The 27,290-nt window shown below is 42.4% G+C and overlaps 1 protein-coding gene across 9 annotated transcripts in view; it reads left to right on the top strand.

The window, feature by feature from the left end:
- Window positions 1–27,290, top strand: part of SGCD (sarcoglycan delta) — a 431,589-nt gene that overhangs the window by 189,505 nt on the left and 214,794 nt on the right. For all 9 annotated transcript variants that reach the window (XR_012654342.1, XM_075057001.1, XM_075056999.1 and 6 more), the window contains exon 2: window positions 1,509–1,694. The gene's annotated coding sequence lies outside the window, so the exon portion shown is untranslated. The remainder of the gene's footprint in view (window positions 1–1,508; window positions 1,695–27,290) is intronic.

Below are 27,290 nucleotides of genomic sequence, written 5' to 3' on the forward strand. Positions count from 1 at the left end.
TAACATAAACCACATATACAAGGTCCAGTGAAGTAATTGGTGCTGAATGAAGTGAATATATTTGATTGTTCTGATCTGTGACACCATGCTTGCTATGTGGACTTTTGGTAAAAATAATATATATACACACACACACACACATATATATATATATATATATATATATATATATATATATATAAAAAGGTAGTATGATGCTAACTTTCAGTATGGACAGTTTTACATGCTGATTAGTGAAATCTTCCTTCTTGCAAGTCGGGAAGCTAATGGGTTTTCCAGATAGCTGTAACCTGTTCATGGGGTAATGATTTTTTGTGAAGATATAATGGGATTTTGTGGTATTTCAAGCTGCCACAGGCTTTCTCCTGTGCAGGACACCTCTAAGGAATAAATATGTTTGTATATCTTTTTTTTCTTTTTTTTTTTTTTTTTCTCTTTTTGCATTTCTAGGCAAAGTTAGAGTATGTTCATGGCTGCTCTGTTGAGCTAATGTTAGAAAAGTATCTCTGAGCCCAGTTTAAGGACACAAACCACCTAGCGTGTATGTATCCAACCTAGGGAGTTTGGATCCTGCTCTTTGCTCAGTCCTTGCCTGCGGTGTGCTGCTCTGCCTGGTTTTGCTTCGCCAGGCTGTGTTGTCTGGGTGGGGGAAGGATGATCCTTTGAGTGTTTCCCCATATGCCAGGGATTAGGGATGATTAATGCAATGACAGTGATGAACATTTGAATTTCTCGGTCCTTCTTTAAGGTTTTTGGTTGCTGGCAGTGTTGCTGCCAGGCGGTCGTCTCCATCACTGTCTTCTTACCTGGGTGTCCGCAGTGAGGCCACCATGTCCGTGTTCAGTGCCAGGGTCCAACCTCCTGGAAACACTGAGCACATCTAGCAGTGATAGTGAGGTAGAAAACATGGTGATGCTGAGCCCCTACCCTCCCAGAAAAGTTCGAGCCATTTACCTGTCTATGACAATTGCTTTGGAGGCTGAACTTTGGAAATCCGTATGCTGGACCTTGGGCTGAGAGTCGCTGCTTCCCATCAGCTGTGAGGTCCTAACGTGATTGCTTGTTTAGAAGCTTTGAATTCCTTGAGCAAGAGCCATTTTAACAGAGCAAAGTATTAAGACTGAGGTGATATCTCTGCTTTTAATATGAAAGTCCTGTTATTCTGCAGAAACGCCATAATGAATTAATATATTCCCTATTGAGAAGTGTATTACTTATTTTCTTATTATAATGTCAGACTGGAATAAAAAGGAGCTGGACTGTCATTTGTTTCCTGGTGTAGGGACAATATTAAAGTACTGTAAAGCAAGAAGAGCTTTGCACCGCAGTTCTTGAATTCAAAGATTGCCCTCCAAAGGTGCCACGCATGATGGATTGTCACAGACTCTTTGTCCTGCCTTGACATTTCATTCCTATCTGATGTTGTCTTATGTTCTGCTCTGAATCTGCCAAACAAGTGATCCTAGAATTTAATGCCCCACCTTCTTCTCTTTCCTTTTTCCGAACAGCATCTTTTGCAGCTGAGGCTCTGAAATACTGGAGGACACTGCATCTTCCTCAGGGACACGGACAAGGGAGAGCTGGAGCCTCTGGGGAGCTCAGAAAGGAATTGCAGTTGGTGGTCGCCTGAGGAGCTTACCTTCATACCAATGTTGCTCTGAAACGAGTTGTGTCCAACAGTCAGGTTTGGTAAGGTATGTTATTTTCCCTCTGCTCTTGTCTTTTTGCTCTTTTCTGAATATCTACATATGGGGGAAAATAGAAAATTAGCAGCCTTTGTGTTTATTGCTCTATATGTGCCATGCTCATACTGCCTACATAAATAACCTTTGCTCTCCCTGAATTTGGAGAGTGTTCATCAAGAGTAAAGCATTTTTGAAGTCTTGGGCTTGAGGGGGTGCATGTTTATGTCAAGTGCTTTATTGAACAAAATGCTTGTTGATGGTTGTGTCTTGCTGTTGGTGCTGTATACTTGGTGATAGGCATCCACATTTTGAAAGCCCACTTGTTGTGTTTCACTAATGTCTGCAGTTCAGAGGGTCAGAGATGAAAAAAAAAAAAAGTGATGCTGAAGTAGCCCATTTGTAATACAGCCCTGTACTTTCCTTTGTGCTTTGTATATTCTTGTTGTTTGCCAAGGACAGAATAATACCAATTTCTTGCATAATCATATGTGCCCCCTTTGTTGTGTAGCACTTAAAATTTTTGCATGTGTGTATGTTCTCATATACACGCAAATATTGCCTTGGTTATGCTGTAACTGTAGCAAGGCAATATGCAACTATCTTTTAATGAGAAATTGAGGGCCAGTACTTAAGGAATGTATTGTGGACAAAGCTTGTGCTATAGAAGCATTTAGAGTACTATAGCCTCTGATTCTACAGCTTCTTTTATCTAAGCCAAGTTATTTCTGTGAAGGCAAAGTTTGCTGATAAAAACCCCTCAAATTTAAAGTGTTGGTTCCCAGATCTCAGTAGAATGGTATCGGATAATGCTACCGTTTTTCATTTAACATGTGGGTATTGACTACTCTTATGTGACTGAGCTAGCAGTATAGTCTTGTAGAGAAAAGTACAGAAGCAATATAACACCTGCACTTGCTGTTAGGTGGGGGGGGAAATCAAGACTTTTAAGTCTCTGAGGCATACAGGTGAGTGTGCGTTCATTCTCCTGCTTTTGATCTGGTTGCACCAGTAATGTTACCTCTGGAAATTGTAGGCTCAAACTCTCATGCTTGAGCAGAGCTGTCTCCAGCGATTGCAGAAAAAAGTTGATGGGAATAGCTTAAATTAGGTACTTAACTTTTAAATGTTGAGGGTCGAGAAAGAGCTGTTCCAGCCACATCATATGCTATTATTTTGTACAGGTATTTCAAGAAAACAACACTGTTGTCAGGGGGGAGAGGTTCCCATCATTAAAACCACTGCACTTCTTGCTGTTTGTCTGTCTTCTGCTCCAGTGGCATCTGGTTTCTGGAAGAGGAGGTTGTTAAACATTGCTCATGCTTTTGTTACCATCTTCACTTTTGTTTATTTACAAGCTCCTGCTTTTGTGATTATAATACCTGAAGGGGAAGGCTGTAGGAGAGCTATTTCATAATCAAGAGGGCTTCTTGACTTTTGCAGAGAAATATTTTGCGCTACTATAATGTAGAAATCACAGCAATTTCTTTATTCCCCATTTCTGTGTCAGATTCGTAGGTGAAAGCGTAAATCTTTCTTGCAATGAGCATGTGTGTTTTGCTGGGTATGCAGGGTGCCCCAGGGCATGAAAGGATCTGCACCAGAGCAATTGGTTGCTGGTGTGACTGTGGTGCTGACCCTTGGGCAGGATGGTGGTGAGCTGAGCTCCCCACATCCCTCCCACCTGAGTCGGTCCACCTCTCAGTCTAAGGTTCACATCTCAGACTGCAGCATGAGTAGTACTCCAATGCAGAGATTGTGCAGGACTTTGCAGAACCTCACCGTTTCAGAGGACACAGAACATTTACCATACAATTGATTTCTGCAAAGCTATTATTCAGGCATTAAACTCTAGGTTGGACTTTGGTCATATTTTTGCCTTTTACTTTGTGACCGTCTGATCTAAAAACTTGATTCTTATTTAAGGAAAGCTCACATTTATGGAAACTTGATCTTGAAGAAGAGTATTGCAGATTGAGAAGATTGTGCTAAAGTTTAAAGAGTTGGCAACACTGCTGTTGTTCATTCAAGTAGCTGAGACCCTTTTTAATCCTTTCTCTTCATCTTGGGGGCTCACGCGAACTTACCAGAATAATTGACTACCATCAACTTTATCTGTTCCTATGAGACCCTTGTAAGACAGAAATGCTACTTATCCCCATTTTACAGATGGTAAATAAGGAACAGTCACTTCTAGGTCACTGTTAAGCGGTAAACATCTGTCCCTGATTTGCATGCAATCACAAGTGCAAAAGGTGCATCAAATAGAGCCTTGGTTGAGCAGCTGAGTCTATAGGGCAAAGCATGAGATTTGGATATGGATCTGTTTGAGGTCACTGCTCTGATCTAAGCCAGTTTCTTCCATGTGTCCTGCCCTCACAAGTAGAGGAGTTTTTAATTAAGTGATTACAGTAGGACCAGATGACATCAGGACCCACATTTGCTCCATATCTCTGCTGGAAATGGCAACATATGTCCAAATAATGCTAGCCGAACTCATTCATCTTTGCAGCAGAATGTTGTTTGTGCATGCGAGACAAGCAGATTCCCTTTTAGCAGCATTTATGCAATTGTGGTGATGGTAATCTTATTGTGTAAGGAATATTTTAAATGGATCTCTAGAGAACATGCAGAGTAATATTTTTTCTTAAATTGCTCATTTTTTAGATTAGTAGAATCCGGTTATTAAAATGCTCTGTTCTGCTGAAAAAGCAAATTTAATAAATATGTAAGAAAAATTTTAAGTAGCCATTAAACATAGTTAATAAATTTTATCTTGCAAGTAGAATTGGAAAATACCCTGTTCATTTAATGTGTTTTATGGGTCTTGTAGCAATTAATTGTCTTCATTACATGGATATAAATCCTCAATGTAATTCACCTTTTTCAGTTGAATTGCTTTGGAAGTTTTCCCTTTGCTTTGTTTAGGCTGTAATATTATTTCTCTTTTTTAAAAGTTGAATCTCAACATCACATTTTTTTACCATTCCCAAATGTTCTGTAAATCAGCTCAAGTTAACAAAATCTCTTTGCGTTACAGGACAGCACAGTAGTGTTGCAGCTGTGATGGTCTGATACAGGTGAAGCAAAGAGCTTGCATATTCAAGCTGTGCTTGACCTATAGCCGAGCAGTGGGCAGGTGTCCTTTTCTCACTCCCTGTATTATGTGGTCTGATAAAAAGTTATTATTTCTCTCTTCAAATCTGTCTTACTTCTTATGTGATTTCATTTATTAAATCAGAAACAAAAACTGTTTTTATGTGCCTGTGGGTTTGGATGTCAAAGAAAGACCTTAATGCAACTTTCTTATGACTTGATGAGGGGTGCAGGTCTACTGGCTGTGTCTGAAAATGTGTCAATAAAATCGTCCTCCTATGTTACTGAAGGAAAAGTTCAGTTGGAGCGTCACGGGATGTCTGCTTGAATTCCTAAAGTTAAATTCAAAGCTTTATTTTGAATAAAGTCTTTATTCTTCTTGACTAATTTTGCACACCAAATAGGTAGACAGGACGGCATGCAGGATCACTTTTTATGTATGTTTTTTATCAGTGAGCACACTGAGTTTGTTGTATAAGTAACACTTATGCAAATGTTTTGTAGTATTTCTCTGAACTGTTTTGCCAGGGTGAGGAAATAAAATGGCTATTATGTTTGCATGTTTTGTTGCAAGATCAGCAGACTGGCTGTTAACATATCAATTTCCTTGATGACACCACTTCTGCAACCCTATTCACTCAACTTCTCCTGACAGGGCTTTTATTGAATCCATCAACCTGACACATAACAAAGCACAATTTCTGATAACAAATATCTTGGTGTAAAATGAATTAAAAAGCTGATATCAGCAACAGAACTGAGTTGAATTTCTGAAAGTAAGTACGAAACTCCAAAACTAACATGAGATTCTTAAGAAATCAATCACAGAACAGTAATACAATAGTCCTTTACCTGTACTCTTGAAGTACTGAGAATTCAATGGGTCTGCCCAAAGTCATACAAATGGGCTTGTTCCTGGGCTGTCAGCCTGTGGCTCTGCCTTCTGGACTCTGATGTTTGCAGTGTTGCTTCAGAGAGCATGGTGACGTAGTGGTGTGTTGTCTGCTGGAGACCTTTCTCCTGTGAGGACCAATGACCTCCTTGTAAATACTTTGCACTCTGGTCTTTGAGAGATTTGGAGACTGAGGAGTGGAAAATGCCAATTCTGAATGGAGTACACCTTCTTTTTCTCGGAAGATGAAGCAGTTTGGAGCCCCTTGTCCTCTGCAGAGCTGGTGCTTGGCAGCCCATGGGCCATGTCTTGGCCAGAGTGCAACTGGGGTGGAAAAGGGCGTGTGTTTCTTTGGGCTGCAGATGTTTTGAAATTACGTGACTCAAAACCTTCTTCTGAGACCATGTTTCCATATCTGCTTGCAGCCTTCTCCTATCTGTCTCGCTCTCCGCATCCTGCTTTTCTGTCCCCTTCATTTTTGCATCTCAGATGATATAAGCAGCTTCAGGCAGGGCTGCCTTTGCACTGGTACTGCTCTCACTGTGCCCAGGCTCACTTACCTCTTATTTTCGACTGGCACACACTATAAAGTATTAGCTAATAATAATCATACTTTTTGCTCTGTGGCATGTCTACTCTTTGGATGAGTATCCACTGGCAGTTTGTAGCCTAGCAAAGAGGAAGAGGAGGGCGGCCAACAGTTCATGTGGAAAATTAATTATGAACTACCATCCTCCTGCCATGTAGTTAAGGCTGTTCTGCTTTCCAAGCTTTACATCCAGCCTCGCAGAAAAAAGGAGGAGAATACTGCATTTCCTTCCTCGAATAGTGGGACTGTTGCCAGAACAAAGCTTAGTGGAGAATGTCACATGTGGGACTGATCACTCAGGATGCTTTAGAGCCTTTACTGCTCTGCCTGCAGCTGTGACACCACCCAGATAGTCATTTTTACCTTTCGTTAGACAAATGTTAGCTTAATTGCGCATCCTAGTTGATAAAGGCCTGTGTGTGTGATAGGGAAGTCACCCATGTCCCATATGCAGTCAGGGAGCAACATGTTGTGTTTCATTATAGCGGTGACTTGGTAATATTGAGGTTCAGATGAGCCACAGCTTGTTATATTTTCATCCTTCAGGATGACATATATATTTCATAATGATTCACAAAAACTGGCCTGTGATGTAGAGGGGGGAGAGTTTGCAGGCACTGTGTAGCCCTGGGAGTATAATTACCTAAAGGAGCCGTTCTGTCCCTGAACAACCTCTGTCTTAAGGATCACAGAAATAATTGCTGGAAGCCCCAGCACCATGTGTACTTCAGGAGCTGTTCTGGTCTCATAATTGCACGCTGGGTCCTACTAGCTTGAGTTGAGCACTGCAGAGCCAGCGCAGCACAATTTAAATGCCAAAGATGCCCTTCCTTAGATAGCTTTGTAGGATGCATGAAAGTGCCTGAAAGGGTCAGGATTTTGGAAAGCCCTGACAACTTTTCTAAGTGACTCTTTGGGGCTGAGCTAAAGAAATGAGAATTTGGTGTAACTTTCCTCAATGAAGCCTTTGTTTAGTCTAAAGGATACTGAACTGTGTGATGGAAATAGCCTTGCAAAGCCACAACAGTAACTGGTGTGAAGTGTTACGGAGATACTGTGCTATATTAACAGTGTCTCTGTGGACCAGAAAAATCCTTTAGGCTGTTCAAGTTTTCAGTTAAGGTACCAGAAGTCTCAATTATGCACATTTTTATTATGAAATTTATTGTCACGGTTGCTGACTAATTTGACAGTTAACTGAGGGGTGATGCTCTAAGAAATACCTAGGATTTTGTAAAGGGCCAAATTGCTGCCTGGTGGAAATCACTGACTCAAATCATGATGGTGTGGCATCTCATTTCCTCTTCCTGAGCTCTACGTCCTGATTGATGCAAACCTTTTTCTAGTGCTGTCATGCTGATTTTTTGCAGGCAGGAGACTGTATTTGGAAGCACAAACCTGTTGTACCAGTTCTTTAGATGTGCTGCAAATAATTATGAATATGTTTAATGAAGGGAGGCTGAAACATACTGAAAACATTTGGAAATAAGAGCGAATGTGTGCAGCCAAGCGTTAGCTGTGAATGGAGAGTTCTTGTTGGCATCGTTTAATGGGAGCTTTCTGGCTTGTAGATTCTGCTCTGAATATATAGAAAACAGCAAAAACTAGAAAGGCAGGCTAGCTGGAGGTGAATGGGAGGAGAAACGGCTGCCTTTCATCTCTGGGAGAAAAGGGACAGTGAAGTGAGCAGCATTTCTGTTGATGGGCGAATGCCCCCATCAGTCTTTGCCTCCCAGTTACTGGGAAGGGGCCAGCAGAGACCCTGTTGGCACTGTCACCCTCTAAGCAAGGTAGCATCTTACTCCTTCACCACAGCAAATGCCGTCTGTTGTTTTCTCCTGACTAGTCAGTTGATAACAGGGAGAATCTCTCTCCTCCCCCGCCCCGTGCCTACTAGGTGGGGTAAGTAGCTCCATTTATATCTCACCAGACAAGCTCGGTGCCTTGTGACATTAGTGGTCATATGCCTTTTCCCCCACCTCAGGAACTGGCCTCTGATCTTTTTTGGAGACTCCCCTCTTCCTTTCTTCCCAAAGCTATTGTGCTTTCCAGTCTTAATGTCACGTGAGAAGAAACTCTTTAGTTTTGCATCAGCTGTCATTTAAAGACTTGGGCTTGGGAGGACCAGCAAATGGATCTGCACTCAAGCTGTGTTGTGATGATGCCATAACCCATGCAGATGGAGAAGCTGAGAACCAAAGCGTTCCAAGTAAAGACTGTAAAAGGCAACGTGAGGCTTAGGACCATGCCATTACCCGGACAGACCTCCTGCCTCTGTCAGGTACTGGAGGCGCTCAGCTTCTCTCCTGCCCAGTGATATTCTGGAGGGTCTGCACCAGCATGCTAGGGTAGAGAAAATATAAATAAAGAGAACTCAGGAAGTTTTTGGCAGACCCCTTTGTGTTTTATTTATGAAATTGGGTGGGAGAAGTGGTGCTGACTGCCACTGCAGCTGAGGGGACCTTCCAAAGTGTTACTGAGTTTGTGACTGAAGTAGGGAGATTGTAAGTCCTTCTCTGCACTGCTGTGCTTTCCCAGGGGTGCCGCCAAAACACGGAGGACCACCGTGCTAGGCCTGTGCTCACATCCCAGTCTTTGCTGGCTTCTCTCCTGGGATTCGGACTGCCTTTTGGTCTCTGTACCAATGTGGCCCACTGCGCTGTGACTGATGGCCACCACTGCAGAGGAAGCTCACCGGGCTGCTCTCCAGTTTGACAAGTCCCAGTGGTCATGGTAGCACCTACCCTGAATTAACTGGTGGGTGCTCAGTTGCATAGTCCGGTACTAGAAACTGGTGCCGCTGTTTGGGATGAGTCCGTATGAAAGATTGGCAGCAGGAGCAGGCTGGACGCACTGAGCAGCAGTCGCCGTGCCTTGGGCAAGCACCACGCATCTGCTCTGTTGAGGAGCATGTTGCACACTGGGCTGGCCTTTCTTGAGAAGAGGGACCAATTGCATGGGTCTTGCTGGGAATAAGGAAGCCCCTTAGCCTCCGCGTGGGGATTTGTGTTCGTGTGTGACCCCACGTGGTCGTGCTGTACCACCGTCCCTTCTGTTAGGAAGGCTGTGTGCTTCTGTTGGCTGTGCTGGAGCTGTCTGGGGAGGGTGGCCAGGGTGGTAGGAAGCCGTTTAGCTATACATGCAAGGCAGTTTGCTCAGGCTAATGTCTCTCTCCTCCTTTTAGGACCACAGCAAGTTTCTCCTGTGATGCTCTTAAAAGAAAAGGCGGTGAAACAACAAAACAAGTCTTTCTCATTAGGAAGGCTTGTAGGCACCTCTCCTTGGCTCGGGAGCAAGGGAAAGGGGGGCGGGCAGCCCTGCGCTCTGCTCGCTTTCTGTCTGGGAGGAATTTCTAGTTGTTAATGATTAATTCAAACGTTTCTTGTCATGAGTACAGTGTGCACAGAGTGATAAATCTGTGGTGGGTTAGAGGTTGAGGTTGCTCAGTGCTGACAATTAGTTTGAGCCACAGGCTTTGCTTTCATTGGCATTTTCACAGCATTAACCCAGACCTTGTCAATTAAAATCCAGACACATTTTGATGAGGGACATCTTCTTCTAATGATAATTGTAATAATATCACTTTTATTCATTTAAAACCTGTCAGGCAGGCCATGTTTCCTGGAAAATAACTGCCCAAGTTTCACGTTGCCTAAATAACTAGGAATTATCTTTCAGTTTTTTGAGCTGACATTTCATCAAAAATAACTAAAAGCGAATGAGGCCATAGCTGTTCATCTTTGAACACTTACCAACTTCAATCAAGGTAATTTGACTTTATCTGCTAAAATAAGCAGGTTTATTAGCCTTCACTTTGGAGTCTAATAAACATTTGATAATTGCCTAAAGTTGATGATGAGGATTTATGCTATTTATTATTGGCTTTTCTAACTATTTGACAGCATAGCTCCAGAGCATGTCTCAGGCAGTGATCCATTTATGCACCTCACCTGTTCATTAGATGGAGGAGGAAGCCTGGGTGTAAGGGTTGATTAAGGAACTTGTCTGAGTTGCACAAGAAGCCTGCAGTAGAATAAAACCCAGAAATCCTGCGTCTGTTCTAGTACATTAACTGCATTGGTTTTTTATGTGTTTATGTGTCTGTAAATATTATATTTAGAATCTCTGTCAGGCCATAAAAATGAGTATTTAATAGTTGGAATGGGAGTGATACATCAGATATCAATTGAAAATCCATTGTGGTTTTATTTTCGCATGGCATGAAAAATAACAAAGTGAAAATCATGTTTAGTTTTGCATGTTAAAAATACTTTTCATTTTTCTGAGAAGTGGTTCATAAGTGAAATCTTTTATGAAAAGCTAGGGTAGGAAAGCAAAAAGCTGTATCAGGTAAGACTGTATCTAGATATTGCAATGTGTTTGGTTCGTGCTTGTCCATATGGGTGGAAAGTGCTGCACTTCATTTTATTTAGGTGTTCCCCTGTTTCTCAGCTAAAAAGTGGATCACTGGCCTTTAGCCAGATCGCATGTATTTATTTCCTTTATTTGTCATCTCATTCCTTTAAAATCTAGGTTCTTCAAATAGTCAGCCCTCGTGTATTTAACAACCTCATCAGTATTATAAACGGGCTTGTTCTCTGGTCGTTCTCTGAAAGGTGTAGAAGAAGGAACTCTGATTAATTAAAAGCACCTCTAGGTGATGCCATAATATAAATAACAATAAGCCTGCCTTATTTCTATAGCAACTGGAATAATGCCACCAGTTGTTAGTAGTTCAAAATGCAGGGCATAGCATGGACTCTGAGTGGGAAATCCAGGCACAAAATATTGCACTGAAACAAGGCTGAGGAATAATAACTGAGGAGTAAATGAGAACTTGTGCTGCTGTGACTGTATTCTGCAAGTTAATAGTTGTGCTTTTAGTAAATACAAATACTAATCCACCTCCTCTCTGGTAAGGACTCTTTTTTTCCCTTTCCAATATGAACTGGCAAGCCTGCATTCTGGTGTGTATAGAAATGGCACTGACAACAGCATAGCTTGGAGGCTGTAAATATTATCACATATTTTTCTAGTGAGCCTTTAGCAACTGAGCTGTGTGTTTATGTCTCTCATTACTCTCATTTTTTAAGAGTCCATTTATAAGCATTAGAGGTCATCAGTAAAACCTGACCTACCTTTGCAAGTTAAATAGGCCTGATTTGAAACTACCAGGCTTAAAGAGATTCAGATTTGCTAACAGTGATTTAAGAGCAAGTGAGGTCCATTTACGTGCTATTTCTTTTCCACTTTTGAGGTTTGAATTGCATTGGAAAATTTGTTACATTGCACGTTTGAACATGGAAGTTGCAGCTAACACTTTATTGAGCATGCCATTATATAGGAGTTGCTTTCTTACCTTGCAATTCACCATATCTTACTGAAAAAGTAATGTAATTAATAGATATTGAACATGCCTAACTGTGCAGAGTGAAGTCTCCATGAACTTTAACTCTAAGCAGTGTTTTCTGTCAGTTGCTTTTGGTCTTTGGGAGATGTCCAAGGGGAAAAAAAAGAATGCACGATTTAAAAAAAAAAAAGACACAAAATAATCATTAAAAAATACAAAGATATTGAGAAGAATGAATCCTAGCTATCAAGATATATGTTCATGATGTTCCTGGTGCAAAGATATATAATGCTCAACGACAGATTTTTTTTTTTTTTTTTTTTTTTTTTTGTTATGCAGGTGGAGTTGTTTTGAAGATTTATTCCACAGAGACATCACTAAAAACATTAGTATGCTAAAAAGTATTCAGTATAGGCTTTTGAAAGGGAGTCAACTCTTCACAGCACCCAACTGTTTAGCTGCTTGGGTCCCTGCTGCCACTGAGAGCAGCTTTGGAGGGGAGCTCAGGGCTGTGATTTCTGCTACCTGGCTGTATGCGCTGCACTGGGGTGCTGCAAAAACAATCCTTTTACCATTTACTGCTAATTTTCTAATGGCTAAATTTGTTGTTTAATCCTTTGATGACAGTGTGGAAGTGGAGGCTGGAAGGGCAGTGCTCCCCCGCAGAGTAGGTCCAGCTAAGCATGAGGAAGGGATGGATTGATGCTGTACAGCAGTCTTTTATTCTCCCATCTTGTGACTTTTAAGCATTTAATTTAAGAACCTGAAAGCCATGTAGAATGGTCTTGTGTCATGAAAGACAGGTTTGGTTATACAAATTAAATACTTTATTGACTTAAGATTAGTCTGAAAGGTGTAGTAATAAGTAGGTCATAGAGACAAATGTGCTGAAATAAAACCTTCCAGCAAGAATGCTGTACCCTGCAGATGTTATCTCTGTTACGGAAAACTGGTTTAGGATGTTTTAAATGTTTTTATGGTGCTTGTTTGTCATAGCCGTCCAGCTATCTGTTGGGCTAGTTTTTATTACTGTGGTATGTAGTGTGGTGCCTCTGGAGAGGTTCCAGCTGAGATGGGGCATAGTACATGCATTTACTGATGATGTGTTGCAGTTTCACAAGATAATTATGTGCCAGCTACTCTTCCTCTCCTCTGCATGGTTCAGATTTAGAGCAAGAGGTGTGTGGACTGAATAAAAGCCATCAGAAGGCACTGTTGCTCAAATATTGACGGATGCCTCTATTGTTTTACATGGGGTTTGTGTCTGTTAATTTTGACTTTAGACTTGTGTGCATGCATGCTCGTACTCTGTTGGAGCAGTTATTAATAAACATTATTAATAATGAGCCGTTTTGTTCATGAATGGTTTTATCTGTTTCTATGACCAGTTTGAGCCCTACTATGCTCGGTGCTGGAGAGTGAGTCATACATGACAGTCCTTGGCCCAAAGAGTTTTCTTGTTAAAAACCAAAGTGTACTGGGTGAACGAGACCTGATTGCCAGCAAGCCTGGAGGAGACAGATGGAGCACAGCGGCAAAGATGAAGGATGTGCAGAGCTCCGTGTGTTGCGGGGCATCGATGATCAAAACTCCTCTTTGTTGTGGTGCCTGTACGACGCTCACAGCAATCAGGGATTTGGTTTGCTGAGACTAACTCCTGCCTTGTTAACTACTACTTCTTGATTATTTCTGTCTATATCCATCTGCTGCCTCCTTTCTGTTAGAGCTGCAAATTCCTCAGGGTTCAGACAGCTTTTTATTTTTCTGTTTGCGCAGTACTGAATTCAGTGGAGTTCTGGCCCAGGGTTAATGCTAGTAGCTGTTAGCAGTGGCGTTTACACATGAAAATAAGACAGTAAGAAAACAATTATTTTCACGTTCTGATTATCTTTATTTGCATTCTAACATCTGCTGAATCTTTGAAACTGAAAAATTACTTAAATAAATGATACATGATTAAAATGATTATTATAATGTTCTCTACCATAAATAGTTCTATGCAGGAAATGCAATTTTTTTTTTTTTTAATGTGGTTGTTTATATATATATCTGTATTTGTCTGGCAAATAGATTTTATCCTATAGCCTGCTGGCTGTTGCTTTCCTAGGTGCTTATTCATATTTAATATAGGTCTCCCATGCATTTGCATACATAAATACACACTTGTTTTTAACACCTGTTGGCATCCTTTAATTATATATTGACCCTGAGGCTGTTGGCTTTGAGGTCTGTGCAGCCGCAGATAGCTGGATGTTACGTATTGTTCTTCTTTCCCAAGACCTGAGCCCGCTTTGCGCTGACCTGCCAGCTGAAGTTTACCCTTCTGGCACAATGCCACAGCTAAGTGCCTTTCAGCGAGTTCTCGGCTATAATCCTGAGCTGATTTCTGGGATGCAATTCACTGCTACGGTTATCATATCAAAAGGGGAGTGATTTACATTTCCTGCACGTCTCGGTGTTGCCAGCCTCAGAGAATGCTGCAGAGGGAAAGTTAACACAATTTGATAAAATAACGAAAATGAGCCTATTTACACAGTTGCATCTTACGCTGTGGAGGAATTTGATGCAGACACAAAGTTGGCACTAAGTACAAATTTAGGCTGTGCACAGAGATTAATTTTTGGGCTTTTTATGGCTCTTAGGAAAAAATAGGAAGATTGTCCCTAAAGGCTGAATGTGTGGAGAGCTGTATGCTCGCCTTTGTGTGCCTTTCCTCTTTATCTTGATTTCTTATTGTGTTGCCCCTTAAAGTCTCTCTCCTCTAGATATTTATCCAGAGTAGTGTCTGCATAACACATTATCTTTGTTTTTATCTGACCCCCTCAGCGCTCTGCGGTTTCCTCTCTGAAAAGGCAGTGAGCAGTCACGCCAGCATCATTTGTACAAAGTGAAACACTTTATGTTGAGATATTTTAAGCACGTCCATACTGGAAATGCCATAGGAATGGCAAAGCTGCAGCGTTTGCTGCTGCTTCGCATTCAGCTGCCCGTATTTGTATGCAGAAGCAGACTCGGTGGCGGCCTCGCATTCATTTCCTGTGTATCAATTACTTATCAGTAATACACAAGCCCAATTAAGGAACTGTTGGTAGGTTGTAGTGCTCAGAGCGTGGCCATGCCTCCCCTGTCCTAAAGGGTACCATGCTGGGACACGAGTTGAAAGGTCCGTTTTCAGAGTTTGCATGAGTGAGGCTACACATGTTTAAGTTTGGAAAGGCAAGGGATGTATCTGGTATAGGTGACTGAACTGGTGACGTTACTCATCTCTGAGCCAGATTCCTGCAGTCTTCTCTAACTTTGGCTTTATTTCCTATTTTTTACGAGCATCTTTCTTGGATGTATTCACTGTGCTGCAGCGAGGGGTTGTGTAAAAGGGGCACTCAACAAAAACGCAGTGGGCAAAGCGCTTTCAAATTTGTTGCACCTTCTCTTTCTCATTAGAGGTTTTGATGTTGTGTACTTGCAGCAGCAAATGTAAAAATACGTACCAATATCATAAGCCTGTCAGGACTGGTGACAGCTCCTCTGCAGGGTTTGTAGTCCCAGGTCAGGTATTTTTTTTAGGAATTAGTGAGTAGAGGTCACCAAAATTCACCTTCAGGCTTTTCTGGGCAGGGTATTCTTTCCCTCCCATTCCACTTAGCTTTTCTTCCCTGCATCTCAGCAAAGAAATATCTTTGTTCCTGTCAACATTTTACCTGACTTTAAAAGATTTGAAGCTTTGTGTAGTTCTCCCTTAACTTTAGCAAATCCTTTAAAAGCAGATCATAGAGGTTGACCACACCAGGAAAATATCACCACGCCACCTTGATTAGTTTGTGTGCCTGACCTCTTCCTCCTAACTTTGACTACTGCTTCTTGTCATCTTTGATTTCATCTTTTTCTTTTCTGTTTTTATCCACCTTTTCCTTAACTGTCTATGAAGATTTGCTCTGCCTGATACTATCACCTCACCGCACTGTTTGAATCTTAATGCGAGTGCCCTGGGAAGAGATTATACTCACCCTTCAAACTGATACATCTCTTTTAATATATGATGTCCAAAGAGAAGACTATTTCTTATTCTGGATCCTGGAAATTAAACCCAACATATGCACATGTTGCTTTATCCAGATGCAACGTAAACTTCAGTGGAAGTAAAACTACGGTGTGGGTACTTGGCTGGCATAGAGCTAGTCAGGGCACTTTTCTGCATAACTCATCCCTGATAAAAAGGGATGCTCTGCATCTTTCTGTCCCTCTCACTTTTTTTTTTCTTATTCTGTTTTTTTAAGAACTGATTTCCTTAGGGAGTTGTTAATGTTCAGGGCTTTTTCCCCTGACATTTTGGACAATGATGTGACAACACAAGTGCATCTGTTACTCTTCTGCTGGAAGCTGACTAAAGCAAGGGACTTGATGGATAATGGCCACATTTTCCAGCAGCGCCTGATGTACATGTGAGAAGAATGACTGAGTGACCTGCATATAAAACCAAACTATGTCAGGCACAAAGTCTGAGCGTAGAACTAGGAGAGAAGACTGAGAACAGGCAGCCTTTCGTCAAGAGTTCCTAATTTTACCCCCCTCCTCTCTGCTGCTGGAAATCTGGTGCTTTCTGTGTTGTGGCAGTGCAGGCTGTGGTGGGAGAATCTATAATCTTTCTGGGAAGGGAAGGCAAAGGGCAGCAGGCTCTTATGGCACGGGGAGCTTTGAGAAAAGGAGGTTGTACAATTGAAAACAGAGCATCGCTTCACCTTTGGCTGCTAAAGCAAGCTGATTCTCCTTTGCCTTGAGTAGTCAATTTACACCTGTGCAAATTCAATGTAAAACAGCACTGGCTGGAGCTTGCATTTGGTGCTGCTGTGGGTGCCTACAGCCTGCAGGGAGAAGGTGAGGGAGCTGCAAGCTATTGGGGCTGGCTGGGGCTCTGGACCTGGGAGTCAGACAGCCATTTGAACATCTTGTCCCACCAAGGCTCCTTGCCCTGGCAGGTGAGGCATGCTGCCTGGATGCTGTGCATTTGATGTTTTGCTGGGTGCTGTAGACCTTTTGCTGAAGCTGATACTGCTTTGCTTTATATTCCACAGCGTAGACATGCTAAAGCTGATTTTGAACTCGTGCAGTCAGGAGGGTGTGGGAAGGAAGGGGGGTTACAGTGGGGAAGGGATGGGATGCTCTCCCCTCCCTGTCCCCCAGCACATCACTTAGGCACAACCCCCCGACCACCAACTCATGTCTCCTTCCATTTTCTCTCTCTGCAAGACCACTATGAGAAATGATCAAGGATTCAGATAGCTTTCATGGAACAGGAGAAGGAAAAGTGTAAGAGTGCTTTTGGCAGAAGGATAAGGAGGGTAAGACCAGCTGCGTTTTGTACCTGGAGCACCAGTGCTCAGGGAGAGGATGGATGGCAGTTCTGCCCTCAGCTCTATCATTCTCACGAGCAGCATGTCAGGAGTCTGTGCCAGGTTAGGAATCCCCAAACCTTTGCTTTGCTGAACTGCTCTGGAATATAATGAAAATACGTGGGGTTTTTTAAATGACCGATTATTAGGTGGTCTTTTAGGCTCAGGGAGTAACTTACAGGGAGATTTCCGTGGCATAGTGAAGTCCACCTCATTCTTGATGTTGCGACAGCCTAAGCTACAGTCTTTGCATCAGGAGAAGGTGCTCCAAGCAGACCTTGAAAGTTCAGTTTCCACAGAGGATACACTCATAAATTGTTTGTAAACAAATGGGAAATTGCAGTGTGCCAACAGAAGAAAGTAACAGAATGGAAAAACAGAGCCCAGGTTGAGTACCTGTTTCTGGAACATAATTTCTGTGAATAATTTAGCTGGCTTCTCTAGGCTTGGACTTGCCATCTTTCCAGGGGCGCTCCCTCACCCTAACCTGGGATTTTGGGAAGACTAGTACTTTGCCAGATGTGAGGTAGTCAGGGGCCACACCAGAGACACTGAAGAACATCCCTACATCAGGCATAAATGTACCAGAGAAATCAAAGTGCTCTCTGGAGCACTGCCTGCTATCATACTTGTTCTTCAGTTTGCATAAGGCAGCAATGTCTGCAAAATTTCCTTTCCTCTACCTAATGTAGATTATAACTGTAATAATGTTTACTTCAAGCGAAATAGGGTGCTGTAGCTGTGATTGGCATCTGCAAATCTGGAAGTAATTCCTTGCACGGTTTCAACCAAAAAAAAAAAAAAAAAAATTCTGCAAAGAAATGATGATATCCCATGTGCCCTATTATAGAACATTTTTGCTGAGAAACTTGTGGCTGTAACGAGGAGGTTGATATACTTCCCCACTGTCACAGCATTAAAACCTAATTGCCCCCGGGTTTCTTGATTATCACCAACACAGCTGTCATGTTGCCCCTTTGAAAAAATGAACTGACATCACATGCACAAACTTCAAAAGGTCTTTTTTTCTGGAAACAGGCAAAATTATTATCAAGCAGTTTCTGGCATGTTTACCAAACTTGTTGGAATATCGCACTGTATTGGGCCCCTGTTGCTTCTGTATCACAAGATAAGCAATTATTCAGGTTTCCCGTCACACTTGTGTGTTACCACGCTAGGGCACCTGCCAATATTTTGTACTTGCTGCCTACATATGTAAGAGTATTATTTAATAGTTGTGGCTGGAATAGGGGCTCTGTGGTCCCGGGATGTAATCTTCTCTCTTGCTGCAGGAAAGGTGTCCTCAGAGCCCTCGCTTTATCCTGTTGTGCCCCCTGTAAAATGGGAGTGGTGATGCTGTCCTTTTCGTATTGCATGGGCTGAGTGCTTCATCCTGGAACAAGGTGTTGCTGCTGTTCAAAATGGGCCCATTTTCCAAGAAAAAGAAAAAAAGTAGTATAAGAACAGTGAAAATAGCTCATTTTCTGAGCTTCTAACAAGTACGAACTCTCTTCCCAGATAACTGAATATAGTTTTTCCCTTTAACTGGAGATACTTCTAACCTATCTTTTTCCTTAGAATAGCCCCTGATTGATAAGGAGGATTTTCAAAACATTAATCACCCAGTTCCCTGTGGCTTTTGGTAGTTTAGCATCTGATTTCCCTTTGTGGCTTTACTATTAATCTCTCATTGACCTAATCTCCCAAGCAGATACATGTGCTACACATGCAGGCTCCCCTGGTTCCAGTGTGGTGGCCGTGTGAGCTCCTGTGTAGCCCCAACCATGGCACCAACATGTTTTTAAGACTCTGAATCATGTTGGGCTGAGCAGGAGCGTTACGTTTGAGGTTTTTTTAGTGGCTCAGAAGGAAAAATGGCTCAGATTTGGGTTCCAGCTGTCATTCTGCGCTTCTGCGAGGGTAAAAAAGAGATTTTTACAATGGCCAAAGTGGATGTGAAAGAGAAACACCACTTGAGAACTTTTAAAAGCTTCAAAAGGCCATGTATTTGGTCAAATGCTTTCTGGACAATCTTGCTGCTTAGCATATAGGAGGTATGGCTGTCAGGAGGGAGTTCAGGGCAGGGTTAGGGTTAGTGTTGTTGTAGGTCTTTGGCCTCATAGTCTGGTGCAGGGCTGGTGAAGATGAGGGGATGGACAGGGAGACCGAGGATGCTTTCTTGCCAGGACCTGTACTCAACCAGTTTCTGGAGCCTGCTGGACATGGCCCGAGCACGGCACTCTTCCCCCGGTCCAGCGGGAGGTTGCAGATGGCAAAGATTTGGAGAGGTTGGTTTAGTTTGAAAACAAGTCCTCCTCTCTCCTCCAAATACTTTACGTTTATTTGTGAAGGGGGAAAAGCAATCAGCCAGCTAAAAACAGCATAGTGATGACAAGTTAGTGATGCCTAGCCTGTTCCAGAAGGCTTTGTTGTGTTGTAGTACTAAATGTTTTTGTTTGTGCAAATGAATTACGAAAACAGAAAAAAACCTCATAGCCTTTGGGAAGCCATGCTGAGACTGAAACAGCCAAAGAGGGAAGGAGGAAGATACCACAAAGTGGCTGAAACGGCATGTGGTATCACCCTGGGGGGAATCAATCGCCTGAAGGGGATCAGCACGGAGCCACGAGCTCCGCACAGGAGAGGGTTTTGCTTGGATGAGAGGGAACGTGGTCTTCAACCAACTAGCCCACCTGCATGGCAGCTGGAACATGGAAGGAGGGTTTTTTTTATCTTTTCTGAAGGTGGAGAGGGAGTTAGTCACTGCTAGAATGAACTAACAACCCCCTGCATGTGTCATGCAGGTGCATGTGCAGGGGGAGAGGAAGGCACCGCTGCGAACGTAAAATGCAGCAGGGCGACAGCTGGCAGACGTGCATTAGCATGATGATAATCCTGTAAATGGAAATGCTTGCAAGTGAGAAAAGATGAAAGTGTGTATGCGCTTGTAGGATCCTTGTTATCATGTTATCTTGGATCTTTAGGGACAAAATAGCCATTCATGCATGGAGAGTAAACAGGCACACAGTATGTATAAATAATGTGTGGAAGAGGAGCTTCTGAATGCAATTTCCATCTTTATTTAAAAACCTGCTACTTAGGCAAATTATTATAATTCCAGTGACACTAACTAATCCATCAGTAATTAGGATGGGAAATGGGAATATATTCCACAGAAATGATCTTGATATTTCACCAGTCCAATTGTACAGCAGTCTTCTTGAAGAATAAGCTGTCATTTGCCCAGAGTTTTTTGGAAGGCTATAATTTAGCTGATTAAAAAAAATAATCAAGAAAATTCCCCTGGAGAACTCCATGTTGGGTTGAGAACACTAAGTTTAGAATAATATAATTAGTAGTGATTTCACTGCTTTTACTGTATCTTGTCTTAGCGTTGCTGATTATATAAATAGTTATGATAATTCCATCTTTTCTCAGCATCAGTGGTGTCCTGTGAGCTCAGCCCTTCTCCAGGCTCATTGAAGCCACGTGGCCTCTGATTTACCATAGATGCTTTTGCTGCTCCCTTTGGAGAGCTCTTCTTAAGCAAGGCATAGGCATGATCTCCTGGATTTAAAAGACAGCTATTTATCAGATGGTTTTCAAGAGTCTGAACTGCAGACAAACTTCTGTATGCTTGTGGTTATAGCTTTGGTAAATGAAACATGTTGGAGAAATATACTGTTTTGAGAGAAAAAAATATATTTGAATATGGTTTTACCCTGTCTAACAAACGCTGGCAACTCGCTTACCATTGCTTAGGTAATTAAAAATTATATTTAAGCAGTAACCCCAATTATTTCTCATCAAAATAGCCCTTTTGGCCTTATGTTCTTGAGCACGTTAGAACAACTTCGGGGAAATGCTTTAAATTGCACGTGTGAAGACACTGAGGAGCTGCAGCTTTGGTGCCAAGTCTCCTCTGGCATCCAGCAGTGGGTGTGCCCCACAGAGCCCAGAATACCTGCCTTTAAGTATATACAATTTGCCAAAATACCAATGAAGGAATGCTAAGAGAAACGGTTCGGAGAGCAACAGCATGACCACGTGAGACGAAGAGTGGAGTTCCTGATGCTAGGAGCATTAAAACATGCCCCTTCTGATCTGCCAGCGCTATAGCTGTGACTCCGAATTTTTTATCTACTCCTAAACATGCCTTAGGGATCAGCTCCTCTGTCCAGGAAAACATCCTCCGTAATGCCAGGTTCAGTATTTTGCGAAGAACCTGGTAATCAAGTGTTCCTTGGCTTTGCTCTCTATGGGGAGTAGATTAAGATCACCAGACATATTTCACTTGCAGCCCAAAACAGGTTTAAATATCTGTTTTGGAGGAGTAAGGCAAATACAATTCCTACCTTACATTGTGTGCCCCTATTGAAGCAGGTCACTGTCAATGAAAAATTCTCTCACTAACCTTTACAAATGGGTTTTTCTGTAATTCTAGTTCTGCTGAAGGGTAAAGCTGTATACAGTAATTGAATCAGTGGTGCATGCAGACTGAAATTTTGCAGGATGAAATTATGGGGCTATAATAGATTGTCTCTGTTTTCCTCTCTCTGTTCCCTCTCTCGTATCTTTTTTCTCTTTGCTTTTCCTTCTCTTATTTCTTGCTGTTGGAATTGGTATCTGAAAAGGTTGAGTGGTTTAGTGAGGAAAGCTGAAATTGCGATTAAGGAAAACCTGGATTTTAAATCTGTTTTGAACTCTTCACCTCCTAGTGCCCTGGTCATCTCTGCTGACTAAATTAGGATGAAGCAAGCATCTTGCTGGGGGGGGAAAAAAAAAAGAAAAAAAAAAAATTAATCCTTGATAGAGTAGGGCACCTGATATAGTCGCTGCCAGGGAGCCCCTTAAACAGAGGTGGGTGATCCTCAGGTCCTGCTGCCATGGGAGGAGAAGGGAGCGCTTCGGTGCCAGGGGCCGTTCAAATCCCAGGGACGATGGTGCTGAGCTGAAAGTCAGCAGGCCAGAAATACAGTGCGTTCAAACAGCGACACGCCTTCACTGGGGTGTAAAGAGAAATCGTAAGTCTGCCCGCACATAAATCAGATGCAAGCGTATGGCTGTGCTTGCCATGCATGCTGCAGATCGACATACCCTCACGCGGGCCAGGGAGCCATGGGTGGCAGTGTCTGCAGCAAGGACAAATTCCCCTGCTTGAAAATCAGGAGTGAGAACGTGCACAGCTGCTTCTTCCTCCTCCGATTTCCAAACCATAGATTTTTTTCGCCTGCAGTAACGTAGAGGTTGTTCAGTCTCTCGTTTTAGGATGTGTTCCTTCCTGATAAGATGCCTGATTACAACACATCTCTCAGCAGCCAAAATGGCTTGACAGTTTTAGCTTTAATTCGGGGAAGTTTGCTAGAGCATCCAAGTTGGGCTGGTAGCAGATGTTGTCTCAGTCAGGTTTCCCTTACCCCAGACTATGGGAATGTCTCATATATCTTTTCAGCTTTAAAATGAATTAATTCAAATGAGCTATTCCCCTTGCTGGGGTATCAGGGAAATGTACCATTGAACAGAGCTATTCTTTCCTTTTTATTTTGTTTGCTCTTTCCTTTTGTTTTGGTTGTTCTGTCATCTTTCTAAAGTCACAAGCCAAAAGCTCACCTTAGCAGTGCCATACTAGACCTAGGCTGACTAGTTTCCAGGCAGCCCAGAATTAAATCCCTATTTATTTAGCAACTGCTAAAACAACAGAAACCGCTTTCCAAATGCCAGATCAATTGTGGGTGTTAGAACAAGTAATTGAGTTTCATCAGGGTTTGTCTGGGTGAAATAGGAACCACGTCTCAGACAATATGGTGCCTCAAACAGAGCACAGCCCTGTGAAAAGGCTCCCAGGAGACTATTTTTGGCAGAGCTGTGGCCAGAGAGCATGGCTTAGGATTGCGAGCAAAGCAACAAGTTTCTGATTGAATTTTTATTTATTTATTTTTAGAGAAAAAAGTATACTATGCTTTGTATTTGAGGGGGAGGGGGCTACACCAAAAAATATAATGCTGTGATCAAATTCTCTTAGAACAGCAAATAACCCAAGGAAGCTCTGAATACTGACTAGTCACGTGAAAGAAGAGAAAATAATCACAATTGTTTGTTCCCTACCAATACTTACTGAACTGCATCTCTCCTGACACTTTGGCTTCTCAAAACCTTCACTTTGCACCTCTGAAATCTTTCTCTGTGCTCTGAGGGATGCCTTACACCAGTCCTTTTTCCCACCGGTCTGCTTGCCATTGCAATACGTCGGACCAGCCTTTCCAGGGTTGTTCTTTGCTGCCACTAGTAATAAAACCCAGAGTATTGACCAGAAAGGCTTACACAGGGCCTGAATTCAATTCTGTTATGAAAAGCAAATTCAACCGTGAGATCTTTTTTTTTCCAGGTATGTGCTGGGAGACTGCATTAGGATTTAGAAGTAGGGCTGAAAGTTTTAGATCCAGACGAGTGGCTCTCCATTCTTTAGCGAATGCCTTTTATTTAAAAGTAAATAAATAAATAAATATCAAATCCCTCCTTTTGGTGTTTCTGCCTCATATGCCTGTGTCACAGCTTTTTTTCCTCATAATTAATCAACCCGTATCTCTCATGCAGCTCTGCTTGTCAGCAGGGATTAAAGCCTGACAGTATTTAATCATCTTGTATTTCATAGAGGCCTAACAATCTCCCTTTGCTTTCTCTTCCCTCCTTTCCCTTTCATTTCCTTGTCTTTTCTGGGTGTGTAGCAGAGTGTCTGCTCTGACTGTCTGAAGTTTTTATACAGGGAGTGACAGGTATAAAATTCTTTTCTTGGCTCTTTTCTTCTGTGACCCATGTAATTCCCTCGTGAGATCATTTGCTGTGACATTTTGGGTGTACCGTGACCTACCCTGTTAGCACAGAGGTCCACCAGACGCTGAGGCTGTAGGAGTATGTATTGAATCATATTTTACCGTGACTTTTTTTTTCCCAGCAAATACACTAAAGCTGGGAGCCAAGTGGGTTGAATAACTAGACCAATTATTATTTCATGTTCTGGGGCTATTTAGCAGTTTAAATTGTTTCTAATACATGTGACTAACTTGGACACTGACTTGTATTAATTTCATTAATTTAGATATCTCACGAAATTGTGGATCTCAATGTTTGACCTACTCACAGAGATCCCCTTCCTAATGAAGGGATGGAAGCAGATCCTTCCTTTAGGCACAATACTTCTATTTTAAGGTATACATCTCGGTGGATCAGATGACTCATATCCTAGAAGGGCTTCTTTGTCTCCATTGACTGTGAAGGGTATTTAAATAACTTGTCCAGATAGAGTTGTTTTCATTATAGATGCAGAGTGAGATGAACTGTGTGATGGGTCTTAAGTCATTGCTGCATCTGCGGGACGGCTATCCCTTTCTGCCCCACCATGGTGTGGCGTGGGAGACCCACAAATGAGCTGACCCCCCAGCTGAGTGCTGTGAAACACAGAGGGATGAACCGGAGGGGTCGGCGCTCTGTGGGGGAAACTCTCCATCTTCTCCCTTTGTTGCCATTTTCCCAGAGTATGGATTGCTAATTCTTCAGACTTAAGTCAAAACAATCACTATCTTAATTTAATTAGACACCCTTTTTAGTATGGGTGATGTCAGATATTATAAGGTCTGTAGATCGAACAGATTGAATGTATTCTGTTTCATTTGAATTTGTAGGTTAAGTAGTGTTGACCCCGGCTAGCTTTTATATGGGAGATTGCCAAGAAATCCCAGGTACCATCAATGCAAGTGGCGTTTTGCTCGCCCCGTACCAAGTATCATGCCACTGAAATGCATTTGCTTTCTCCTGCTTTGCTTCCGTTGCTGTATTGATGGATGAAAATTGGAGGAGGAAAGGAAAGGAAGAGGGGAAGAGAATGAAAACAATAAAAAAGCAAATTATTTTCATGTTCTGGGTAAATGTTTTCTTCCTGCAGAAGAAAGCCCTATTTATAACAGGGTTGTGGTGCTGAGGGAGGTCATAGGAAGTAGCAGCATAAAAACTTTGGTGGATGCTGTTGATTATTGTTTTTCCCCATTCAGTTAAGAAGAACTTAGCCTTCACTAATTCTTGCTCTAGAAGATGGCTTATTGTCTCTGGCCTCTTTTAAAATCAGATGGTGGATGAAACATTTGATTATAGTTTTGGTAGCAAAAGTGAAAAAAAATAATATCACAATCATTGCTGAAAACTAGGTGTTTTTCTTGATTGACTCTAAAGTAGTACAGTAGTGCAGTGATAGCAAAAAGAACAAACAGATCAAAAGACAGTGAAGAATGTAATATTTTCTGGTTTCTTTTAATTCTAACATGGCCAACTTCAGGTCAGCAGGCTGAAAATCCATACCTAAAAGCAACCAAGTAGCTCTTAAATGGAATTACCACAGGCAGGAATCCCAGGGACAAATGTTTGTTTTGTGTTGTATGGACTGTCAAACTAATGATCGGAATAGCACTTTTTGGCTTCAAACCTTTTTGATCAATACACTATGCCTCATTTTTCTTCCAGAGCTAAACTGAATGCATGTTCATGTTTTATTGGAAATAGCAAAACCAGCAGGTTAAGGTGAAAGCTAACCACGGTACCAGAAGTTGGTGCTTTTTTAAGGGAAGGATTTATGATGTTTAAACCTCAGCTTATAAAATAAAGAGCATGAGCAGTGGTTTTTAAGCATACTTGCCAAGAAAAAAGAGATAGAAAGATGTGAAATAAAAATTAGGAAGTGATAAATGCAGACATCACTTAATTAAGAAAATGAATTCTACAGGCAGAGTGATACAGAAAGGAAACATCCGTTACCAAGGAAGGGGCACTGAGGCAAAGGACATTTGTCATCTCAAGTGACAATTAGATGAGTTTCCAAACAGAGCAGGGCAAAGAAGGTAAAAATATGTGAGGGAAGAAAATGAGGCAAGAAGAATTGAAGGAATACAGAGCAGGCTTTTGCAGGTCTGTTGGCCTGATTTATGCTTTCACGACCTTCTTAGCATACAAACACCCCTGAAATGAAGAGCCTGTTTTGCTCTCATTATTGTACACTCCTGCGAGCACCACGTCGGGTAAATCTGCTCAGCAGCAGAACCTGAAACCAGCTGTGGGACCAGGCAGAAGGTGGTTCAGCGTCCAAAAGGTGAACCACATGGGATTTGGATACGCTTGTTCCCTGCCTGCTTTCCAGGGGCAGGAGGAGGAGGCAGCAGCCGAGTGAGTGGTTTGCTCTGCTCTGAGCTCATGGTCATGGTCGTATCCACGCTCTGCAGAGCGAAACCATTTGCAAAGGCTCAAACACGCAGCGGTCTCTCGCATAGCTCCCCCCAATCCATTCACCATGACTTGCCCCCCAAAAATCAGTCTCCATCTCCGTGTGTAGAGACCTGAATGCCCATGAGAAAATACCGCTGCTGCTAGGGGCAGTTCCTCTTCCCAAGTTATTTCCTCTCTATGCTCAAGTAATGTGTTTGGGTAACACGAGACCCACCCCACACCCCACGGGTGTCGTTTCCACAGGGGTCTCAGGGCGTTGGGTGCCATAGTTTAGCTTCTGGCCAAATATTCATGTTTAGAGAAAAAGAGCTTTGGTTTTTTGCTCTTTATGTTTACAGCGGCGTAAGGAATTGGCAGAGGGGTTTGAAATAGGAAATTCTGACCAAATGTGTGAGTTGTCTGTTGTTGATGCAATTCAGGTGGTCTTGCTGGCTTCTGTCATCAAAGGGTTCTTAGAAGCACCTGCTTCCCACGTGCTTCAGATGTCTCCTGTGTTAACTGCCAGGTCACTTCCATTTCCAGAGCCCTTTTGGACCCATTTCTCTATGGCTAGATGGCAAAGAGTAGCCCACAGCAGAAACTTCTAAGCAGTCCCTTTGCACAGAGCTCCTATCCTGGGGGATCTTCTCATTTTTGTTCGGGAAGAGTAATTCAAACCCAAGCTCGGTAGAAGGATGGGAGGCGTCAGCTTGGCTCATGTTGCATTTCGGCTCAGCTCCCTTGGAAGAGCATCTGACTGGTGATCAAACCTGAAACAGGTACGGGGACATCATGGTTAAGCTGTGCGTGTCATGAACAGGGACGGGGGACATCAGTGCTCCCCAGGTGTGCAGTCAAGCCTCAGGCTACCCCCACTCCTCAACAGGTACCGGTACTTGAAAATAAGTCTTTAGATACTCTACAGAAAATCAGGCAGGGGCAACACCCCACTAGGCTGTTTCAGTTTCTAGAAATTTAGTCTGTTTTGAAGATTTTATTGAGACTTAGAAGCAGAAGCAGACTCATTCAAGATTAATGTCAGCTGTTT

Source organism: Buteo buteo, chromosome 24 (assembly GCF_964188355.1).
Source record: "Buteo buteo chromosome 24, bButBut1.hap1.1, whole genome shotgun sequence".
NCBI lineage: Eukaryota > Metazoa > Chordata > Aves > Accipitriformes > Accipitridae > Buteo > Buteo buteo.